Source organism: Ursus americanus, chromosome 12 (genome assembly GCF_024610735.1).
Source record: "Ursus americanus isolate L20-20 chromosome 12, mUrsAme1.1.p, whole genome shotgun sequence".
Lineage (NCBI taxonomy): Eukaryota > Metazoa > Chordata > Mammalia > Carnivora > Ursidae > Ursus > Ursus americanus.
In genome coordinates, this window is record NC_142138.1 from 38854933 (window position 1) to 38878257 (window position 23325).

Here is a 23325-nt window from a genome sequence, read left to right on the forward strand (position 1 = left end):
AGCTTTGCCAATTAAAAAGAACATATAATTGCATGTGAAAGGTGCCAGATGCCCACCTAGGTCAAACTATTTAAATATAAAAGGCATGGCTTGTTTTTTGTATCAACATTACCAGGAATATGGATTCTCTTCTCTAAATTTGCAAGGATTATGCATTTCAGGAAGAGATTGCATTGCAGAAAGAAACAGCATGATGAAGTCTCCTTAGGCATTGAAATGCATATTATGTGCATGAAATTACAAGTCAGTGATGCTTAAAGCCACAGTGGTGGGAGTTGAGGTGGGAAAGGTAGGTTCAAGCCAGAGGTGAAGGGGAAGTGATTGAGAAATAAATGTTGTGTATTTTGTGCTAAATGTTCTACTAAGGACTTATATGCATTATCTTGGGTAATACAATTCAGTTCACTCAACAAATGTTCATCAGTTGCCTATTATATTCCAGGCCCATGCTAGGTCGTGCAAAAAGATGAGTAAGAGTTGGTCTTTTTCCTGTAGGCAATAAAGAATATCTGAGGATTTTTTTTTAATTGAGAGAGAGATATAATCAGAGCTATGCTTCAGAAGAGGTACTTTGAGGACCACGTGAAGAACTGAATAAAGGTGGGAGAGGTGTGACAGATTAAAGGGGAAGGAGAAGAAAAGGAAAAAAAGGAGCAAAATAAACTTAGCGGTATGACAGTCCCCGTAGGGACTAATCACAAACTGCAGGGCCTCCCAGGAGAAGTATTCCTTTAAAAGGTGTTTCAGGTTCTCAATTCATTAGCATAATAAGTTCAAGATGTGGGTAGCTCTCTGATTAAAAATAAACTATTTTCAATAGGAGATTTTTCTACATAAGCCCCAAATATATTTCTATGTCGATTTTCCTATTTCAGCACAGAATTTCAGGTACCTTAGAGATATATTCAATAAACACAATAAAAAAATTAAGAAAATTTAAAAATGAAGCGAAGTAGTATATACTAAAAATAAAAGGAAGGTTCAGTACATCCAGTGCCTGATATAATGTTCCGTACAATTGCTATAGCCCAGTCACACATTTCATTTTGAGCTTCCAAGCAGGCAGAACAAGGGAGACATACAGAGTAACAAAATTAACAGAGTCTACAGTGAAAAACACACCAGAGGCTCAGGAGGAGCCATGTGAAGTTTTATCCATGGATCCTTAATAACTTAGGGTACTGTGATATTAAGGGCTGCAGCCTCAGTGGCATCCATACGATAATCACAATAGCAAGTTTAACATAGTGCTGATCGCAACATCCGTCACTGTAATCACACTTCACTCGGACGTTACAATGGAGTGACACGCCAGCATTGTTTAGAAAGATAATTACACAGGGGAAAATCAAGCTCCTGAGTTTGCTCCAAAGATAAAGTTTGGAGTAAAGGATTGCCTGTCCTTCAGAACATTTTCCATGTCAAACTTTCATTATAGCAAGTTTGTTATAATAATTGAAGTCAGAGAGTTCTGAGGCTAGGAAAAACATGGATGTTCTAAAATTCAATATTGCTCATTAAGAACATCCAGGTACTCTGCCAACCAAATGGACAGAAGGTCAAAACAAAGTCTTCTTCTGAAAGTTACAAAACCAAACTGAGGCACATGCCAGACCAGAGGGGCACTCACTTGAGCTATGTGGAAAAATGGACCTGAGGTCTCCAACAGAGAACGTGGCTGCTATGGGTTTCACTTGGAAAATGTCTAAATCACTCACTGAGATTTTAATTTCCCATTTGCGCAAACTCAGTGAAACATACCATGGGATATAGGCAAGAGCTACATAGGGATGTATAATGTTAGAGAAAAGATAAATGTCAGCATGTAAGTAAGACAGAAAGTAGAGAATGGCAAAGAAAAACATTATTATATACTCTGTGATGTAGGGAAGCTTGTTGCAAAATGAATCTGGAGTCATATGTGGTAAAATAAACCATAATTTTGCCTTATGCCATTATTACTCCACAACGACCTTAGTTTTTTTAGTTTTTCCTAAGCCACTTAGGTGAGTGCGTAAACGTGGTGAATATATCTAAGACAGTAGTAACTCAGGACTTTCAAATAAAGGCCTGCATCCTGTGTAGGCTTTTTCATCTAGAACGACAGTTTTATTTGCTTCCTCTGTGAATCTTCTCTCTGCCTTTGTTACTTAACTGAGCCTGAGCCCTTATTGGAAGACTCCCTTTCTTCTAGAACAGATTGCTCCTCCCAATACCCAAGTACCAGGGGTAGGTGAGGAGAAGTATTCTCTCAGCTCCCCTTTGAAACTTCCAAACTAGGCCATTACTCCTATGGTCTCATGTTTGTTTTGTGTGTGTGTGTGTTTTGGAAAGCCTTCATCCTGTATCACTGATCTATGTCATCCCCCATCTGTTCTCTTCACTGTCATCTACCAATCTCACCTAAGATAGGCACCTAGGTAACAATGTTTCCCCCTTGCCTCCTTAAATCACTCTGCCTAGTATCAGAATCTATATGAATGAGTCCATTGATATCTTAGCCTCAAAATTCTTTGATCTTCACCCCATCTCCACTAAACTTTAGCAAATTATTGGACTGAATCATGAAAGTGCCTTTTTATAAGTAAAAAAATGAGAGAATATTGGCAATTCCACATGATTTGACCTAATACTTCTTTTTTTTTTAAAGGATTTTTATTTATTTATTTGAGAGAGAGAGCATTCATGAGGGGGGTGGGGGGGAGGAGCAGAGGGAGAGGGAGAAGCAGGATCCCCACTGACCAGGGAACAGGATGCAGGACTTGATCCCCTAATACTTCTAAGGCTTAATCTGGACCTAATAATGGCATAGAGCAACCTCACCTATGAAATCTTAAAATCCAATAGCCTATTCTGGCCACAACCTCTTAACCTCTGAGTTGTTCACTTCCTAAACCACTAAACTGGCTTTGCAATTTTATCATGACCCCTCATCACTGGATTGCCTCTATTACCCAGCCATTCTCTCTTTTGCTGTACAGCCCCGATACGGTGTGTCACTTCAAGTCCCCCCTTGATAATCCCTTCAATTCCCTCATCGACTTCTACTTATCTTATTACCACACCTGCCCTGAAAGTCCTAGTTTTGCATTAAGCATATTGTCTGTGTGCTAAAGGCATTCTTTTATCCATTCAACAATTTTTTTTTAAAGTATCTACATTGCGTCCCAAGCACTGTGTTAGATGCCAAGGAAACAATGAGTGAACAAGTCAGGTATGGTTTCTGCTCTCAAGGAGTTTATAGCCAGCTGGTAATAAACAAGCAAGCAGGCAAGTAACAATGTACAATATGTAGGTGCCATTTGGGGGGCAGCATCTATTTTAAGAACCCATGATTTGGTAGCCAGTCCACTGTGGTGTCTGCCAAAGGAAGTGATACTTAATGTCATAATGTCCGGCTATAAGTATAAAAACTAAGAGAAGAAAAAGAAGCAAAATGATCCTAATCAAACTTCCATTTCTCCAAATATTACTACATCTTGCCAGTTGGGCAAAATCTGCAAAAAGCCAGATGCAAGCTGGAGTGACTCTGGGATCATGTTCTTTTCATTCATTTAATAATCTGGTAAGCAACATCAGCAAAAGAATGAGAAAGAAAATATAAGCACCATGTTTTTAAAATTATACTTTAAAAAACTACCTGCATGTGAACCCAATGAATTCTACACGCTCCCAAATAATTCTACATGGTTTCAGACTTTTGAGGAAATGCCAAAATCTTTCCAAAGAACACGCTGTCTAACCATGTTAGAGTGATTCATTAAAACAAAGAGAAGACAAACCAATGATACAGTGTTCAAGGAAGCTCACAGTAAAATTTCACCAAAATAGTCAAAGATGACAATCCAGGTAAGAACTAAATGATGAGGGCAGGAAATTCACTGAGTTAGAAAACCTAAGCAGTGCATAGTTATTGTAATTGAGAAAAAAAATCTATTTAACCCAGTTCCGGGCACCCAATGTGAAAAGGGAAACATGATCTTCTTAGCCTATTTAATTGTTACTAGAGATAAATCTTTTCCTAAATATCAAAAGTAATCCCAAATCCATTAGAAAACAACAACAACAACAACAACAACAAAATATATGTGATGAACTGCAGAATGGATAGCACAATACATACTGTAGAGAGCATAGCAAACTCATGCATGATTCCAGCAGGAATAGGACTGTAGCTAATCCTACTCATAGGGCATAGCTGTGAGACCCAGAGCAATACTTCAAGGAACCAGACAACCAGCCTACTTAGAGGAAGGCAGAATACTACCATGACCACCATCACACCACTGACTTGGGGGTGAGGAAGAAGAAGAGAAAGGTGTTACATTATCACCTTCGTCATTTGCTAAGTTACCTGGTATTGATAGCAGCCATTATTTACTGGGATTTTACCAAGTGCTAGGCTCTAAGTGCTTTCCATGATCACATCCAGGCCCTCCCCTAATATTTGAGGGGCCTGGGGCAAAAGTACAAACAGGGGAACCACCTAAAATATGCCTAAATATGCAAACATTATAAATCAGACTAACAAGCTGTTAAAAATGTGCTTATCTCCTATCTTCACAAATATACCTTCATTATGACTTGGAAAGCCAGATTCAAATTTAAAATTCTTGGACTCCTCTATGGGGCGCTTGGGTGGCTCAGTCAGTTAAGTGTTCAACTCTTGATCTCAGCTCAGGTCTTGATCTCAGGATCATGAGTTCAAGCCCCATGTTGGGGTTTGAAAAAATAAAAATAAATAAAATAAAATGCTTGGACCCCTCTCAATGTCATGCTGGAATATGGCAGGTCAGGAACAGATGGGCCATGGAGCACCCTCTTTTCTTCCTACTCTTCCCAACTCCAGTCCTCACCCTGAGGGATATCATGTTCTTGGGTGTGGCCCCTTCAAGCCCAGGTACAATATCAACAGCTGCCCTTTGTCCATTTCTCCAGCCTGGAAATGCACACACCTCTGATATAATCTCTGCCCTAGGGAGAACTGACCCTGGCACCCAAATCGGTTCTGGGCCACATAGACCATGGAAGGAGGATCATTAACTAATCAGGGAATTTCAGGTTTCAGGCATGAGTGGTATGTTCTAGGAGTGGGGAAGAGGGTCATTCACTGGATGGTTACAATTCCTTAGCCCTCTGGACTCCTTACCCCATAGAAAGAGGATAAGGCCAGTTACATAATTATGAGAACCCAGTGCAAAATGAAAATGCAGGACCCCTTGTTCAAGCAATGTTATTAAAGCTACCAAAATACAAAGCTTTTTCCTTTCTTCCATAGTCTTTCTCAGCTTGTGTTGGTGTTTTAGTTATTTAAAGTTGTTCTAAATAAAGATAAATTACAATTTTAAAGTGCTTATATGACTTTACTATTCATCTTTGTATGTACAATAGGAGTCCTAAATGCAAATATAAGAACACCTAGCTTGTATGTGGAATACATGATCTGTATTTTGTAGCTTGTACATGCATGTATATTTCATTCTTTCCAAAATGTGAAAACAGTGCACAAAACCAACCCAAGTTTCACTGAACTCCAATGCATTGTGGGTCCAATCCGAATTCTGTGCTTATGGGACATCATGAATGCTTTATGCAAACTGGGTTGCAAGGAATGGCGGATGCACATAGTACATGTATTTCCTCTACTTAAATGCATGACTTCCTTTGCAAAACACAAGCTCAAAGACAAAATTAATAAGAATTTCAAGACAACTACAGCAAAGCATTAAACCAAGCACAAGACCTTTCTGAGTAGAGGGCCATATGTGACTTCACAGATCACACTTGTGAAGCCAGACCTGGGAGAGACGTGACCATCAGAGAGCCAGAGCAGGGCCCTCTAAAGGGAAGAAATGTCATATCAAAAGGCTATATAGGGGCACCTGGGTGGCTCAGTTGGTTGGGCATCCAACTCTTGATTTCGGCTCAGGTCATGATCTCAGGGTCATGATACCGAGCTCTGTGTTGGGCTCCGTGCTGAGCATGCTTAAGATTCTCTCCCTTTTCATCTGCCCCTCCTCCTCCCACCCCACTCACACTCTCTCTCTCTAAAAAGAAAGAAAGAAAAAGAAAAGAAAAGCTATATAGATGGGCAACTAAGGCTTGGAGTTAAGTAAGCTGCCTGCAACAACTGTAAGTGACTTCAGTAGTATACAAGCACAGTTAGTTGAAATCTGGACACCGACCTCTTTAATCGGTTTACCTTAGTTCCCCATGAAACAGAAGCTTAGTTGTGTGAACTGGATCACACTGTACAAGCCTCATATTTTCAGATGTTCTTTTCCCAATAGCCAAGAACTTCCAGGTTGATTCATTGGCAGACTGGCTCCAGCAACATAGTTGCAATGATACTATAGCTATGCATAAAACATTAGCTTGATGAAGAGAGAGGGGGCAAGTGGCTTTCCTTAGTAGTAATAATTAGAATACATAAAATAATAAGAATAACGAGAATACTTATTTAGTAGTAATGATGAGAATAACAAACATTTATTTAGCACTTACTATGTGCCAGATACTGTTCTAAGAGCTTCTGCTCTGTTGTCTCATTGTTCTTTGCAGAAAGTTTATGAGATTGGTAATATTATTATCCACATTTTACAAAAGAGGACACAGAGGCAAAGAGTGGTCCAACAAATTGAGTATGGTCACACAGCTAGTTAGTGACAAAGTCGGCATTTTGAACGCAGGCAGTTCTGCTACTTTGAATCGTCTTTCTTTTTTCATGATCCATCCCTATATTAGTGAGGTCTGTTTGCAGACAGGTGGAACTAAGGCAACTGATCCAGACAAGAAGATCAATAAATATTTCTAGAATAACAGGACAAGGAACTTTAACAGCGTTTTATCTGACACAACTAAAATTTCATGTTAATCAGTTTTTCATGCATTTTATCTTTCAGAAAACAATTTTTAAATATTCCCTTTATAGACCTAATTTTTTAATCATGTAGCCAAGGCCCCATAAGGAAACACATTTTATTTTGAATTCAATGTCCTGTGTACCTTCCTTATCTACACTTACATTATATCCAGGAACCAGGAAATAAGAGGAAAACCCTGCAGACTCACAGAACTATTACAAGAAACTGTTCTCAACATAGCTATTTTTAGAATTGAGCGTCAATCAAATTTGCTAACTTAACGTACAGAGGTCATTGCTTAACTTGTTTCTTTGTTTTGTTTTTCTGTTTTAACACCGGATAGTGTGTGGATCAAATTTGCTAATATAACACAAACTAGTTACTGTCCAGTAGTTTGTACTATTGCTCTGTTTTACTTCAGGACAGGACTGGGTATATGTGGGAAGTCGTGTATCAAATGTGCATATCTAGTAGTGAGCTGGTAGTTCTGAATAATGAACTGTGACTAAGGTAACCAAGAATAACAAACAAAGATTCTAAGCACAAGGATTTATTGTTTCATTCAATTTCCTCAACGGGGAATAAGGGTATGTTCTAGCCCTAAATTTCTGTGTGCTATGAGTAATCCCACTGATTGGTAACAACAACAACAACAAATCCGTACTACTGAATTAAAAATATACATGGAACACTATTTTTTTTCCAAACTAACAAAATATCTTTAAATGTTAATATTTATAAAATGCAATGAGGTATATACTCTTATATACTATCTTGTGAATTATAAGCTACAAATGGGCGCTGTCTTTCTAGAAAGCAATTGGCAACGTCAAAGGCCATAAATATCTTCACCCTTTGACACATCAGTTTATGTCTAGATACCTATCATGAGGAAATAACTAAAACTGCCAACAAAGATGTTCATAGCAGGGTTATCTGAATGATACCCAAATTGGAAAACAATTTCAATGTCTAACAGTAATAGTAAACACTAAGTCAATATTAGTTACCTCATCACCTCCATCATCCTCCATCTTCATCCTCATTCCAAACACCACCAGCATTTTTCACAAAGCTAAAACAAAAAATCCTAAAAAATATATGGAACCACAAAAGACCCTGAATAGCCAATGCAATCCTGAAAAAGTAGAGCAAGGCTGGAAGCATCATGATTCCAGACTTCAGGCTGTATGACAGAGCTATAGTCATCAAGACAGTATGGCACTGGTACAAAAACAGACACATAGATCAGTGAAACAGAATAGAAAACCCCAAATAATCTTTTGGTAGAAAGTTTATAGTATGTCCAGTTTTTAAATGTTTACAAAATTGAATGTACAGTATAGCCTTAATAGTTTAACATAAAAGAGTATATATGTATATATAAAATAGTAGGTAATTAAAATTTCCTTCTTTAAACCTTGTAATTTTTTCCAATTTTTTTAATAATAAATATTATTTATAACCAGAACAAAGATTTAACATATAAAAAAAAACAATCTACATAGTACAAAAGCCAAAACATGTTGAGAAACAAAAAACAGAAGAGTGATCCCAGAAATTCAAAATGGCAACAAAGAATGAGCACTGGGAAGACAGAACAGAGCCAGAAATGAGGAAAATGGAGAATTTACAGCTCTGCAGCTTAAGGACAACATCTCAGCAGTGCCTTCAGGGGTCACTGTTCCATGTTAAAGATACATGGGACACCACACACCTCTACAGAGATCAGCAAACTTCCAAGAACATTGTATTGGTCTCCAGAGGAGACTCCAAAGGTTGATTTAGAGAATGATGATCCCAAGTTTGCAGCTAAACAAATTCTAACATTAATTAGAAGATGCCATAGTGAGGCAAGCCCAAGAAACACTAAGAGAAGAGCCCAAGGAAATGAGTTTTCTCCACTCCTTTGCCCCATCACTGATTACCATATGAACTTATTTGGTATTGCTTACTAATAATAACTGAAAATACATCACTTCCCTCTGTGAAAATATGTGTGTGCCTCAATAAAATCTGTTCCTTTGGATAAAGACCTGTCCTGGTGCCAACTGGAGGGCATTCATAAAGACTCTTGCCACATGCACTCACTCAGGTCCCATTACATTATCTAAGTTATCTTCAATACATCCTACTCAATGTATTCTCTTTTAGAAAGATAGACGTGAAAATAGTTAAAATTAAGTTTTCAAACTATATGAAATAGCCTTCAGTTATCTGGAAATTTCAATGACATTATTTCTGATTACAGACAATCAAAGCTATCATATACCCTACAAATAATCACAAGGAATATCAGATTGGCTGACACTGCCTATACCCCAGCCTAATGCACCTGCCAACCAGGGTATTTTCCATTCCAGACTTAAGGAAATCATCCCCCAGATAGTTTCAGAATCTGATCTGGCTTGAAAAAGTTGCCAGCAAAACTAATTATTCATTGGTTCTTTGATCTGTACTGCATTTTGTACTTTACAAGTTATTAGTCCCTCATTATCTTTAATCTGAAGTCGGGCTGGTTCCAAGTTCTCTCAGGGACTTACTTCCTGAGCAAGAAACGATTCAGTTGTTTTCAGTAAATATTTGGATCAAATGGAGAGCGCTCTTGGCTACTCTAGTTTCATTATAAATCAAATGGAGAGTTGCTGTTTTGGAAATCATACAACTATGTGTTCAGAAAAACGAAAGAGAAATGATTCAATATAGGACAAACCATATTCCTTAAAATTACTATACCAGTGGTATAATCCAGGTCAGTGAGATTTCAGGTCACATATATAATTCGACAAAGCTCAATAGTATCTACTTCTTCAGTCTGTTTATTGCAATATGGTTCCTTTATCTTTCACTTCTTACTCTCTTTGACATGTCCTATAAATCATAGATTCAATGGCACACAAATAATAAAAATAGTATCATTGGGATGCATTCAACAGAATTGGCTGCCCTTCCACAGGTTTGAACAATGTCTCCCTAAAAGGGCATGGAGCATTTGATTGTTGTATGGCCAATTGTACAGGGCAGGAAAACTGGAGAAGGTAGATACAAAATTGCTCATTTGCCACAGTGCAGAAGCCTACTTTGTTATTCAGAAAAACTCTCAGTTTCCCATTTATCTTTGTATATAAATGAATCCCCTCAAAAGTCTACATTTAAAACTAATTAGCCTAATTAGCCCTCCTGCCACCTCCATAAACAGTTATTAAACAAAGTTATCTTAATAGATATGATTCTTGGGGTACCTGGGTGACTTAGTTAAGCATGGGATTCTTGGTTTCTGCTCAGCTCATGATCTCAGTATTGTGAGATCAAGCCCTATGCGGGGCCCCAAGCTAAGGATGGAGCCTTACTTAAAATACTCTCTCTCCCTCTTCCTCTGTCCCTCCCCCCCAACTCATGTACCCTCTCTCTTTCTCTCTCTCTCTCTCAAAAAAAAAAAAAGATATAATTCTTAAATCAGGAGACCTAGAATCTTGCTAAATCCTTATCACCATGGGCTAGCTGGTTAGAAAGCATAATGAGTCTTTGAATCAGAATCCTGAAAATGGTTTTGGAGACTTCACATTCTTAATAGATCTCTGCTTGAAAAGCAAAAATATCACCATCTAAAATGATTTAAATCATCAACCAAAAAAGGTCTAATAGAAAAAATCTATCATATTTTGATTAAATTCAGTGACAGTAAGTGACATAAATAACTCTATGTAAAAAGTCAGTGTTCCACTGGAATTGTCCTTAATCATTTGGGAACTTGTAATTGATGCTTATTTTGACTAGTATCCAAGACACAATCTGATTATTTTAAAAATCCTGATATGCAGAGAAGATAAAGAAAATGGTTGATTCCTAGAAATGTTTCCTGCTCCACCCAATCAAAGAACAAATTCTTTGTTCAAAAAGCATTTTTTAGATCTCATCTGGAATGCACTAGAAGATTGGTAAATTCCACAAGCTGTTATTAGCTTGATGTACAAATAAATTCTTCCCTTTTATGCCTCCCAGAAGGAGCTTCTACATCACTAGACACAGCCCTGAGTACTGAGGACCCACAGTCTCACACTGGTTGACATAGGTCACTGTTATACAAGCCCAGAAAGTGTATTGTTACCACCATAGGACCACTCTAGGATTTACCATGGTCAGCGTCCAACTGTTTGATCAGGAACATCTGGGAAAAACACAGTAAGAGTGAGGCCCAAGGAGAAAACAGGTCACTGGTATAGAAATCAGGATTTTTCAGGAGCCAGTAATTAGTCTTTGGGATATAAGATAAGAATAGGTAAGTTTGCTATAAAAATGATGGAACAGTAAAGGAAGCTGAAATGTCTATTTCTTTACATATGTGGTAAACTATCCCAGAGAAAAATAATGAATAATGTTTCCCTGTAAAATTTGCCCCCAAAAAAGAAAAGTCCAAAACTTTTCAAAATATTGTATTTTATGTGCAAATACTTAGGATGATCTTATAGACATCTCCTTGAAACACCTCCAACAATTTAAAACCAGTGCTAATTTTCCCGGCCTCAGAAGAAAGAACAGTTGTTCCTAGTTAATGTGCCCTGTGATTCTCAAATTTGACTAATCACTTAGGGAGCTAGCTAAAATGCACATCATGGTTCAGTGGGTTCAGGGCCCAAGATTCTTCATTTCTAACAACGTTCAGATGATACCAGAGGACCTCAGTTTGAGTGGCAAGGATTGAGACTGCCCCAACCCTTCTCATATCTTTGCTGTCTGACCCTGACCTCCTTGCTATTGTTGATTCACCCAGCATAAGCACTTGACTCAGAACAAGCTTATCACAGCTCTTCTCCAGGATTTCTTTGAACCGGAACTAGGGAAGATGATCACTGTCTCTCTGGCAGCAAAGTTATGTATTGCAAGGCTCAAGACTAGTCTCTGTCCATTTTTCCTGCTGAAAGGGGAAAGTCTCTGGGATGATGGGGCCAATAGACCAAGAGATGGGCAAAAACCTGGCTACATTCATATCCCTGGTTTCTCTAGTTCCATTGAACCTGAGCTCTATGGGCAACCTCACCTTTGCAACACTATGTGAAATGTGCCTAATATTCTTTTATATATAAATATATATGACTAACTTATTTGAGTTAGTTTTCTGTCACATGTAACCAAAGAGTATGCCTAAAACATTCATACAATTAATATTTCAGGACATAATTTATCTCAATCTTCTTCTTTGAGTTGAATAAACCATTCGTTGTAACCTTTATACACAGAACCTATTTCCTAATTTTTGATTCTTACCTACTGATCTGAGTCTAATATCATCTAGCATCTGGAACATATTTGCTGACTTGCATTCATTTATTCATTGAACACAATTTATACGGTATAACAGGTACCATGCTGGAGGCTGGGACCACATGGTCCCTGCTCTTCCAGTGGCTTACAGCTTACTCAGAGAGAGAGACAAAGTAACTTAATGTGATGTGAAATGATGTGACATAATTACAGGAGCTAAAGGAGAAAGCACCGCACCTAAGTCTTGAAGGACAAATAGAGAAGAAGAAAATGAAAGTCAGAATGTTCCCTTTAGATAAATGTAAATGTGTCTATATGCCCAAAGCAGAAAGAAGAGAGGGCAGGAGGCTGAGAAGTAGGGAGGCAAAGAGGAAGTAACTAAGCTGCAAATCAAGGAAGGTCTTAAATAAAAAGACAAAGATCTTGGGCTTTTTCTTATAGGCAATCAGGGAAAGATAGTAAAATAGGTGCAGCAGGACAAGATCATGTTTTATTTAGAAAGATTGTGCTGTAGAATATATTGAGAGGAATCAGGATAGAGACAGGAGTTCTGTGAGGACAGAGATTGCAATCTGAGCTAGTGAGCTACTATGCAAAATTATAAAGAGGCAAAATAAAATCTTTCAGGATCACCTGATTTTGTCTTTGTCATTACCTGCTGCAAATACTCACCTTTATTATACTTTCTTTTATACACAGATAATTTTGGAATTGTTATAACATTATCATTTAAAATGTGTCTCTGTGGACAGCGTATTACTGTATCTTTTCAAAATCTAAGCTAAGGGCCCCTGTCTTACTAAAAGTGAATTTAATTAATTCACACTAAGTTTATTTGTTAAAAATTATTTCTGCCATCTTCTTTTATATTTTCTATTTCACGTATTTCCTTTTTATTTCTTCTGTTCCCCTTCTTTCCTAACTTCCATTAGGTAGACTGAATTTTACTCCGCTGGTTTGAAATTCAGGTATACATTTAGCTTTCTGGTGGTTATCTCTACTTAATAAGACCCATTCTTATATTTATTATTCATCTATTTATTTCCTATAGTAATATAATTTAAAAGCTTATCAATATCTATAGTCCCCTTATCTCCCTCACTTTCAACAGAAATTCCTTCGCAGGTCTTTATTTCTCTCTAGACTCCAAGACCAACCTGCCTTATGTTGATATTTTCTAGAGTTTAAATTATAAATAGACAGGTTTTTGTTGTTGTTCTTTGCTTATTTAGGCAAGAAATTTTACTAAATTATTTACTAGCATTTAGTTCCTATATCTTATTTTTTTTTTAATGTTTTAAGTTTTTATTTCAGTTCTACTTAGTTAACATATAGTGTAATACTGGTTTCAGGAATAGAATTTAGTGATTCATCACTTACATACAACACCCAATGCTCATCACAAGTGCTCTCCTTAATCCCCATCACCCATATTTTACTGATTCATCTTTATTTGTTTCGCTTCCTGCCAGAGAATTTCCTCCAAGAGTGTTTCTAGAGTGTGTATTAGGTAATCTAAGGCCTAGTATTTCTGACATTATTTTTACTTCACTCAAATATTTGTGATAATTTAAAATATTAGGTTTAATTTTTTTCCTTCAGTATTTTGAAAATAGTATTCCATTGTTTCTTGCACTTAGGATTTCTGTTGAGAAGTCTGAGCTAGATGTGTAGTTGGTCATCATCAGAGTACAAAGGATAACTGAAGCCATGTGTGTGAGTGAGATCACCCACTGGAACACAGAGACGGAGAAGAGAAGAGAGCCAAGAACAAACACTTGAAAAAAGCCAACACTTAAGAGGAAAGAGGAGATAACGAAAGAGGCATTGTGAACTAGACTGAGAAGGAACAGCCAGAGATTTGCCAGTATAATCAGGAATGCATTATGTAGACCAAGAAAGGAGGCAGTTTCAAAAAAGACAAATGGTCAACAATATCAAATATTACAGAGAGGTGGAGTAAGATTAAATACTCCAAATTGCTCACTGTATAAAATAATATATCCAAATTACAGAGTTTTCTTTTTTTTAAGATGAGAAAGGTTTGTATCACTTTCAAATGCTGTTGAAAGGGAGCAGAGATCAGTACAAAGCCAATAGAGAGAGAGAAAGTGGAAAGAGAGGGGGAAATGATGCTTTGTTGAGGTCCTGGAGGAGACTAGAGGACAAAGAGCTCAGGTACATGGAGATTAAAAGGTGATTATTGGTGTTTTCTGGGGCATGAGGAAAGGGAAAGTCCAGATAAAGGTATATTTGTAGATGTAAAGGCAAGCACTGGAGGGGGCTTCATGCTAGTAGCTTCTATTTTCTTTGTGAAATCAGAGTTAAGGACTTTTGCTGAGAGCTAAGGAATTAAGTGACTTAAGGCCAATATTTTGGATATCCTTTTAGACTAGAACAAAGAACAAAACATCTTCTAGAGCAAACAATAGATTCTTAAACACGCAGTCAAAGCATTACATTTCTTTTTCACAACTCTTTTTTTTATTTAATTTTTTAAAAGTTTTTATTTTAATTCCAGTTAACATACAGTGTTATATTAGTTTCAGGTGTACCATACAGTGATTCAACACTTCCATACATCACCTGGTGTTTATCACAAGTGTATTCCTTAATGCCCATTACCTGTTTAACCCATCCCCCCACCCATCTCCCCTCCGGTAGCCATCAGTTTGTTCTCTATAGTTAAGTGTCTGTTTCTTGGTTTGTCTCTTCTTTTTCACAACTCTTGAAGAGAATTGAAGCAACATTTCTTCTTATAGGTCCATTTTGATTTGTGTTTCTGGTGAGAGAAGCTTTAAAGTGTAAAACTTACTTCCTGTTCTTGGCTGTTTCTTGTCATATGGACAAAGTCACACTTCATAGAAGAGAATGGAAGGGACTCTGAGAGAAGTAGCAACAAAGAAAGGAGAGATAATTTTTAAGTCCCTGGTTTTTGCTGTTCTTAAAAACTAGCTGCATCTTGACATTCCCATAATTCCATGTTCAATCCTTTTTTGGATTCTCTGAGTCCCACAGTTGTCAATGTGTTGCCTAACACGGCACAGGGACTTTGCAGTTGTAACTAAATTAAGGATCTTAAAATGGGGAGATTATCCTGGATTTCCAGCTGGGCCCAATGTAATCACAGGAGTCCTTATGAAGGAAATATGGCAGTGGGAGAAGCAGAGAAGATGTGATGATGGAAACAGAGATACACAGAGAAAGAAACTTAAAGATGCCATACTTTGGGCCTTAAAGATGGAGGAAGAGGCCATGCATGAGCCAAGGAATGCAGGTAATCTCTAGAAGCTGGAAAAAGCAATGAAACAGATTTCCCCCTAGTGCCTCCAGAAGAAACTTGCTCTACTGACAGCTTAGCCCAATGAAACCCATTTGGGATTCTGGACCTCCAGAATCATAAGATAATGAATTTGTGTGGGTTTAAGTCACTACATTTGTGGGTAATTTGTTACAGCAGAAAGAGGAAACTAATACAGTGGGACAGGAGCGATTTGATTTTAAAAGATATGTCTCCATTCTCATTATATTTAATCCTAATATTCAGACTTTCCAACCTGGGCCAAGATGCTACACATACCCGTTGGCAAGAACTTCACATATCTAACTTTGAACACAGAGCCTGGTTTATCAAAGGACATTAACAAATAGATTAACTGGGTAAGTAAATGTGTGCTATATTCTAGTCAAATTACTTCCAGATCTCTGTTTCTAAGAATACTCCTCGCCACGTACCAACTCACACACACACACACAACAAATAAATAAGAGTGTGTGTGTGTGTGTGTGTGTGTGTGTGTGTGTGTGTGATCATTACAGGTCTTTTTTATCTAGATGAGCCTTTGATGCCTCAATTTGTCCAAAACTGAATTACTGACTTTGCCTCTGCCTCCCACTCTCTAATCTACTTTCTTTTTTATTTTCTTCCTTAAGTGAGTGGAAGTCAGGAGTCCCAACTCTTCACCCAGACAGCCAAGCCAGAAAACTGGGAATCATCTGGTTTTCTCTCTCTTCACTCTAAGCCATAAAATTATAGAGAATGTATCTTGTAATTACTTCTCAAATCGATATCCCTCCTCTCTCTCCCTGCTGACACCACCTTAGTTTGGGCATTACACTCTCTTATCTGGGTCAGAGCAAAACCTCATCATGAGCTGCCCTGTAGGCAGCACCAGCAGCAGGACACCCCAGGCCCTGCCTGGCCCATCCTCTACCTGCTCCTAGAGTTCTACCTATCAGTACACTCTAAGCAGGTCATAGCTTTTCTTAAAAGCTTTTCGAGGTTCTTCATGGACTCCATAGTTAACCCCATGAAGTCTAATCCTTGTTGCATGGCATTTCAGGTCTCTCACATTGTGCCATGGTCACTACTTCAATCCTGACACCTAGCACATTGTCAGGCATCTAGTAATGACTAAATAATTCTTTAAATATAAACTTCTCTGTTTCCCCAGCCTCTTCTCAGGCCATTCCCCACTTTATCCTTTACGATATGACAATACCAAACTTATCATTGTTCCCCGGTCAGTCAATGCTATTTCAGCCACATTACTGCAGTTCTGTTCCCTCTGTCAGGAAGGCCTACTCCCCATTGTTACAAAGAAAACATAGTCAACTGTCAAAATGTTGTTTTAATATTGCTTCTTCTTGATGTTTTCTCAAGCCACCCACCCCACAGGCCTCCAACTCTCCTCTCTGTATTTGTTCTGAGCCTCACTTTTCTCATCATAAAATGAAAACATTTCTTCAGCACTTATTATGAGCCAGGTAATCTCCTAGGCACTGGAGATTTGGCAGTGAAGAAAAAAAGAAAATCTTTGTCTTACATTCCACTGCTACTACCATCCTATCCATGATGCTGATGCTGGCTAGAGTTAAAAAGAATTCATGTTCCAGGCACTATTCTAAGCACTTTACAATATAAACTCATTTAATCCTCACAATAACCCCATAAGGTAGAAAGTGCTATTACTCCCATTTTACAGATGAGGATACTGAGGCACAATTTTAGCAACTTGTTTAAGATCTCCAACTGGTAAAAGTGACTAACCCAGCATTCAAATTCAGGCAGTTTTATTCTAGAACTGCACTCTCAACCACAATGTCAAATATATTTCTGCAACATATTGCACTGTGCTAAATTGTAATCCTTGATCTCCATGTCTGTCTACCATGCTAATCTGTGACTTCATTAAAGCCAAGGGCTATATTTAATTTGCTATGATATTCCTAAGGCCTCCCACAGTGCCTGGTTTATAGTCAGTAGGGACTCAGCTAATGTTTGTTGAATTATTGGCAACCCCAGTTGCAGTCAAATTGCCGAATAAAGAAAAGAACACTGTGATGAGTGCTAAACTTATGAGCTTAAATATGTGAGATAAAAGAAAAATGTTAAATCTTCATCCTCTTAAGTTCCTAATTTTTTATTGTGCTAAAATATGCAAAACATAAAAATTTATGATTTTAACTACTTTTAGGTATACTGTACTGCCACATTAAGTACATTCATATTGTTGTGCAACTATCACTACTATCCACATCCAGTACTTTTTCATCTTCCAAAACTAAAACTCCATAACCATTAAATAACAATTCCCCATTCCTCTCTCCTCCTAGCCCCTAGAACCACCATTCTATTTCCTGTCTCTATGAATTTGACTACTCTAGGTACCTCATATAAGTGGGCTCATATGGTATTTGTCCTTTGATGACTGCCTTATTTCATTTGGCATAATTTTTTCAAGGTTCATCCATGTTGTAGCATTAAAATTGAATAATATTATTCTGTTGCATGCATACTCTACATTTTGTTTATCCGTTCAGTCATTGATGGACACTTGGGTTGCTTCTACTTTCGGCTATTGTGAATAATGCTGCTGTGAATATGAGTGTACCTATATCTGTTCAAGTCCCTACTTTTAATTTTTGGGGTATTTACCCAGTAATAGAACTGCTGGATCACATGATAATTCTATGCTTAATTTTTGAGGAGTCACGATAGTGTTTTCCATAGCAGCTGCATTATTTTACAGTTCTACCAGCAATGCACAAGGAAGGGTTCCAATTTCTCCATCCTATCAATAGTTATTTTCTGTGTGTGTGTGTGTGTGTGTGTGTGTGTGTGTGTGTGTGTGTGTGTCTGTGTGTGCCTCTGTGTGTTTGTATTCGGATAATAGCTATACCAATAGGTATGAAGTAATATCTCATGGTGAAGTTCCTTGGGTTTTTGGACTAATGTTTATTTTCCTGGTCACTCTAAGTCCCCTCTAAATCTCATACTACTCTTGAGTCCTAAACTGAAAGAAAACTTCCTTGAAATCATATGAATGAGGGACATTTCCCAAGGATAATATTCTCTTCATTTATTCATAGTGATATGGAGGTGCTGAAATACCTGGTATTTTGTGGTCAATACATAGCTTTTCCTACTGTGTCAGTCCTAAATTAGCCTCTGTCTTCTCTTTAATGATATAGTTCATTTTGATCCTATTCTGTTTTTGTTCACTCAGCTCTCTGGGCAACTATATCCAAGAGTCACTGGCATGTTAATGAAGAAACCTATTACTTATCAACCAGACTTTTTAGAATCTAGGAGCAAATTTTAAAACATTTTGTATTATACTATTGTCATTATAGCTTTATGAAGCTATAGATATATTTGCTTTAATCACTGTCCCAAGAAAATTTACTTTTTAAAAGAAAGGGAACAGATTTTATTATTTCATGTGTGAAAGGCATTTTGCCTAAAAGAAAATTAAAATCGATCTTTTTTTTGACAACTTTCCTAATAAAATATCTCAAAGTATATATCCAATAGGTTAAATTTTTGAACTCTATCTAGAGGAAAAACCCAATGCACAAAACAATATATTTCACTAAATAAGGAGCTCAGTAACTTTGAACCTGATTACTTTGAAGCACATATATGCAGAAAGAAGATAAACAAACAGCTCAACCAATAATTAATTGGATAAATGGTTCAATGAAAGAGGACTACTCCTTCTCTCCTAACCATCCCTACCTTAGGTGGCAAGAATCAACCAAAAAGAAGAGAAGCATCTAAGCAGGTTTGACAAGAATATTTAGAAAGTCACACAAAAGCATCAATGGTACAAGCTGACTCTGTACCAAGAACAAGGCCATGCCTACCAAAGAAATGCAAAGTGTAAATGTCTAGAAAAGAAACTAGGCTAAGCATGAAGGATTATGTGAATGCCAGGACTGCCAGCATAAACCTAATAACCTTATCATAGAGATGATTAATAAAAATGCATTTGCATCAAAGTCAGACCCACAAAGTAAAAATGTGCCAACTACGGTCAATATGATGAACACCAGTTCTCAAAATTTAATGTGCATATTTATCACCTGGAAATCTTGTTAAAATGCAGATTCTGAGTCAGTAGGTCTGGGATAGTGCCTGTGATTCTCCATTTCTAACGAGTTCCTAGGTGATGCTAATATAGGTGGTCCATAGCCCACAGTTTTAGTAGCATAATGTACACAATCAGTAGGCCTGAAAAATCAGGTGGAAATTGAACTCTCTAGGGCTTTTGGTAAAGCATCTGCTTTTCTGATAGGAGAGCAGACATTGTTGAGGCCACCATATTCCTCTGTTTACAGCACAGACACAGGACATGTCTCTGCAGCAGCCACTTGCAATCGTGAGTAAAAAGCCACCAATCCAAGTTTGGTAGAGAAGAAATGTAGAAATTGCCCATCTTTGATGTCATCATTAAGCCACTGTACCAGCCTTGGACTGCCTTCTATGGAAAATAAATCCAAACTATATTTGGTTAAGCAACTTTACAGGTTAAGGGCAGGCTGCCCCAAAATAGACCACCTTGGCATGAACATTATTTGAACTTAAAAGTCATTAAATCCCTGCAGATGCAGGAAAAGCTCTCCACCTCCCCCTCGACTGCCTAAATTTACATTGGAGAGGAGAGCCTCTCCGAGGAAGAGAGCTGTTAACAGAGACTCCCCTGTACCTAAGAATCTTACCTGCACAGAAGGGGGAATGAACCATGAGAGACTATGGGCTCTGGGAAACAAAGTGAGGGCTTTGGGGCGGGGGGGGGGGGGGATGGGATAGGCTGGTGATGGGTATTAAGGAGGGCACATATTGCATGGTGCACTGGGTGTTGTACGCAAGTAATGAATCATGGAACTTTACATCGGGAACTGGGGATGTACTGTATGATGACTAACATAATATAATAAAAAATATTATTATTAAAAAAAAAGAATCTTATCTGCATATAGGGAGACCTCTGCTTTTCAAACCATCTCCTTTCACCTTCCTGCTACTGGCCTTCTTCCCCTTTGTATTCTCAACTCCTCAGCTATACCCCTCTCCTAAGCTCGTATAAGTTTCATGTTGCCTTATTTCTTTGGAATTTCATGTCTGTGTGGATTCCCTCTATGTACAGCCATTAAATTTGTTTTTCTCCTGTGTCATATCAATTTGATTCTAAGTCTAGTTAGAAGGACCTTGAAGGGCAAGCAGGTCTTCCTCCCTGACACCGCTATTAATTAGGTAAAAACACTCCTAGTTAATACATACAGGTTAGAGGTACCAATGTGTAAACTATGGAACAAAAAACAAACAAACAAAACAATACTAGTAGGAAAGGGAGTAGGAAGAGGAGCAAAGGATCTGGGGAATCCGCTGAGATAGGCTTCTTTGAATAAGCAAGGATCTACTATAGATAGTGAGCCCTGGCTTTTTCAGAAATAACCCACAAATAATTTCTTTTAATGTCAAAAGAATGTCAGTGATCTGCTTTCCCAACTCTCATACATAACAATAACTGATATTTATTGAGCAGTTACCATGTGCCAGCATTCTAAGTGTCCCATATGTATATATTTTTAATTCATTTAAGACTTAAAACTATTCTTTGAGGCAAGTTTAATATTTTCCTCACTCAACTAATGAAGAAATTGAGGCATGGAAAGGTTAAGTAGCTTAACCAAGTTCACTCACTTACTTAATGATAAAGCTGGGATTTGTATTCAGGCAGCACAACTCCAAAACCTATGTTCTCAACCACTTTGTCTTACTGCAGCCACACAAGATAAGACCTCTGGTATCTGTGGCTTGAAAAAGGAGGATTGCTGCATATGGATTTGAACACCCAACTCAATAAACTTCAGTCTCCAAGGGGCTTAGTCCACAGGTAGGAAATTACTCTCCTAATCTGGTGCTGCCATTAACATCTCTAGTTTGTCTTCTCCAGATTAGAAATATTTGAAATGTTAAAACTTCAATTTTAGAATCAGGTGTTTAATATAGCTATGAACATAAGCAATCCCTGTTTGGATGCAAAAATTCAAAATGTAAAATAATTTTGGGTCATCTTAAAGACAGCAGCAACCCAGCCTACTCTATCAGTCAATTAGAGAAAGGAGTTTTGCTATTCAGACTAAAGAGCAAACACAATTCTGGTATGTGTTTTTCTTCAAAAAGAAGAAGAAGAAGGAGGAGGAGGAGGAGGAGAAGAAGGAGAAGAGGAAAAGGAAGAGGAAGAGGAAGAGGAAGAAGAAGAAGAAGAAGAAGAAGAAGAAGAAGAAGAAGAAGAAGAAGAAGAAGAAGAAGAAAATTTTAAAATAAAGCAAAATAAAAATTAGACTAGTAAAATTAAGATAATAAGATAAAATAAAACATTAAAATCCTATCCATTCTTTAAGACTCAGATTGATTCCCTAAATCCATCTTTAGCTCTGATTCAGAATTCCTTGCTTCTTCTGTCCAGCTATCACATATTTTTATTACAGCGTTTATCACTTTGTATTCTAGATCTTCATAGGTCAGTCTCCTTACTAAACTATAGATTTCTTAAGGGCAAGCACTTCTTTATCTTCTGAGCTTATCACAAAGAAAATCCCCTATAAAAATTCCGGGAACAAGTCTAAAGACTATATGACGTGTATATACAGTCATAACTTATTTATCGTGCTTTGTTTTATTGCACTTCCAGATATTGTGTTTTCTACAAATTGAAGGCAACCCTGCATTGAGCAAGTCTATTGTCACCATTTTTCCAATAGCATTTGCTGACTTCATGTCTCTGTGTCACATTTTGGTAATTCTTGTAATATTTCAAACTTTTCATTATTATTGTATTTGTTACCATCATCTGTGATCAGTGAACTTTGATGTTAATATTGTAATTGTTCAGAGGCAACATGAACTGTGCTCATATAAGAGGGTAAACATAATTAATAAATATTTTGCGTGTTCTGGCTCCCCAATGACTGACTGTCCTTGCCATTCCTCCATCTCTCTCCACCTCCTCAGGCCCCTCTGTTCCCTGAGACACAACCACTATTGGGTTAGTCCAATTAAAAACTCTACAAGGGTGGGTATTAAGGAGGGCACATATTGCATGGTGCACAGTGTGTTATATGCAAATAATGAATCATGGAACATTGCATCAAAAACTGGGGATGTACTGTATGGTGACTAATATAACAAAATAAAAATTATTTTTAAAAAAAAACCTCTACAAGGGCCTCTAGGTGTTCAAGTGAAAAGAAGAGTCACATGTCTCTAACTTTAAATCAAAAGCTAGAAATGGATAGAGTTAAGATGGCGGAGAAGTAGGGTTCCCCTTTTTCAGATGGTCCCCTGAGTCGAGCTGGATATGTACCAGACCGTCCTGAAAACCCACGGAATCAGCCTGAGATGGAGGAAGATACATCTGGATCTCTACAAATGAACAACTCCAGTGCTGAGTACTGAGGTACGAAGTGGGGAACCGTGAACCCGCGCACAGATATCGGAAGATAAACGGAAGGGGGAGGGAGCCTCCGTGCTCGGGTGCCGGGAAGTAGTAGCCACCTGCACTGGGGAATGGGCTGGACTAATGACCGGCACCCACGAGAAACCAGACTGAGACCATGAGCCTGGGAACGCACATGCGACCAGACTGAAATCCGGAGCTCAGGAGTGCTCATTGGAACTAGACTGAAACTGGGAGCTCGGAAGCAGGCGCGCGTCCAGACTGACAACCAGAGCTCCAGAGCGCTCACTGGAACCGGACTGATACTGGGAGCTCAGGAGCGTGCGCGCCACCAGAGTGAAAACCAGGGCTCCGGAGTGCACGTGAACCACACTGAAACAGAGAGCTCGGGAGTGCAGGCAGGAACCGGGGGTAGCTGGTGGTGTTAGAGACACAAGGGCAGAGACCTGCCA

At 38.0% G+C, this 23325-nt stretch overlaps 1 long non-coding RNA gene across 1 annotated transcript in view; it reads right to left on the minus strand.

The window, feature by feature from the left end:
• Positions 1 to 23325, minus strand: part of LOC148109172 (uncharacterized) — a 230015-nt gene that overhangs the window by 72174 nt on the left and 134516 nt on the right. The window lies entirely within an intron of this gene.